This window comes from Octopus bimaculoides, chromosome 3 (assembly GCF_001194135.2).
Source record: "Octopus bimaculoides isolate UCB-OBI-ISO-001 chromosome 3, ASM119413v2, whole genome shotgun sequence".
Taxonomy (NCBI): domain Eukaryota; kingdom Metazoa; phylum Mollusca; class Cephalopoda; order Octopoda; family Octopodidae; genus Octopus; species Octopus bimaculoides.
The window spans coordinates 23,126,834-23,129,176 of NC_068983.1; positions in this window are offsets into that span (position 1 = coordinate 23,126,834).

The window sequence follows — 2,343 nt, forward strand, 5'->3', positions numbered from 1 at the left end:
CATGAAATTTAGTAACCAAACCAACACAGCTCAACAAAGTATAGTTGGCTATATACAGTATTTCAAAATAGGCTGGAACCAGTATATATAATATCTATACACTTATTCAAATTTAGATGAAGGCTTTGATTTAAGCAGTGTTCTCTTCCAATATATATATATAATATAATATATATATGTATATATAATCATTTAACACTGGTTGGGAGTTTATTGTGAAAGTTTTTTACATCTAGTTGTGCCTATTTTTTTTTAATCTTTTTATCTCTGAAATAAATTAGAGGGTTTTACATTGCATTGAAATGTTTGGGTAATTAAGTGACATTGTTCATTTGGATGGAATTATTCTTGGGCAATGTTTTTATTTATTTAAATCCGTTTCTGGATTTCAAAAGTCAGAAATTTTATTTTTTTTAAATGCTTCTGTGGAGCAGAATTTTGGATTGTAGAGAATAATATTTATTTTGTAAAATTATAATTGACAAAAACTGATCTGAACTACTGTTAAGTGACATTTAATTTCAGTTTTTTTTTTTTACCTGTATTTATATATTTTAGCTTTAATTTATTATTTTTTTAATTTATATATATATTTTTTTCAAATCAAATTTATAATGTATTAAGTATACAAATTCTATTTACACATTTAATTCGATATTATTGGGGGTTCCTTTCCAATCCCTTTTCCTTTACATTGTCTCCCTACTCAATTAATTTATAATATTCTGATACACATAAAACTGTATTCCTGTGTAATTCTACTCCAGACCCTAGGAATGAGTTTGAATCTTAGTTTACAGTTGATATAATTCAGTTTGGTTATAGAATACTCACATGGAACTGAGAAGTAATAAGGATTTAAATTCCAACATGTAGGGCATAATATTTCCCTTTTCTCTTGGAGAAAAAAATGTGTGGGGCTGGAACATTGCAGGTTTAAACATGGTTCATAATCTACATTGTTTAAATACTATCAGCCTGCTTCCAATGAGAAAACGGTAGTTTTTTTTTTTTTTTTTTTTTTAATGGTTAGTTGAGAATATTCTTTAACTTGTTGGTTAATATCAGCAAGTATTTACAAGTTGAAAGATATGGACCTTGGATTTAATGGCACGAATTAAACATTGTTTATCAGGTTAACCAGATTTACCATGATGTAAGATTTTCTTATTTTATTGGTGATCAAAACAAAAGAAAACACACCATCAACTGCAGTATTATGACACTTGCTGTGGGACCAGAATATTGAGTTGGTAATATTAGTGGGAAATCAGGCTATGTAATTACATGAAATGCTTCAAACCATGATACTGGAGCAAATTTAAGAGGACAGCAAATTTGTTGGCTCTTCCAAAATTCTGTAGTCATTTCAAGACTAGAATTCAACAAGACACTGTAACCTTTCTCGGAATTCCCATCACTGTCATGGTCTGATTAGTGAACATTAAAAAAAAAAAAAATTATATCTTATTTTTTTAAATAGAAATCTTACATTACCCTTGTATGCAATTGCCTTGTTTTGGCTTTGCTTATATGATCAAGTGGAGATTACTAGAATACACTAGGTGCTTGCTAGCAATAGCCATTATGTCAAGTCCTGTCAGAGACTGCCAAAACTGTAAACACCCCTGCCCTCAATCCCCCCCATCACACCTTTTGCCCTTCCCTATTTTTTTTTTGGCCTTCCTGCCCCCCCCCCCTTTTTTTTTTACATCAAATTAAATATGTTATTTCAATTCCCTTTCAAAAATGACTGACCTTATGAAAGAAGTTATATTTATAAACTCAGAGATGAACCATGTTTAGAGGTTCATGAAACCTCTAATCGTGGTTCTGATAAATCTTAATATGACTAGTGACGCCAGTTTGATCAGTATTTTTTTTTTTTTGACAGTCATTAACTTAATCGTGATCAAATTTGATTGATAAGTAAAGGAAATTAGGTGAAGCTTGTATTTGCTTATCCATATACACTGTCACACTCCAAAGGAAATATGCTTGGAGTGACAGAATGTATGCATACATGTACACACTCATAAATGTATGTGTATGCATATATATACATATATACATCTGACACATTCCTCTATGTGGGTTATATATATGTTTTGTATGTATGGCAGTATATGTAAGTGCTCGTATACACACTAAGTTAGGTGTGGCTACGTACACACTTACATACACTTGTACTTATACAAAACTGATATCCAGAAATGGATTTGAAATGGCATGTGAATAAATATCCATGCACAAATCCTGCTTAACTATATGCATGCATGTGAGTGTATGTGTGTAGATACATCATTTTACATATACACACACATATATATATATATATATATA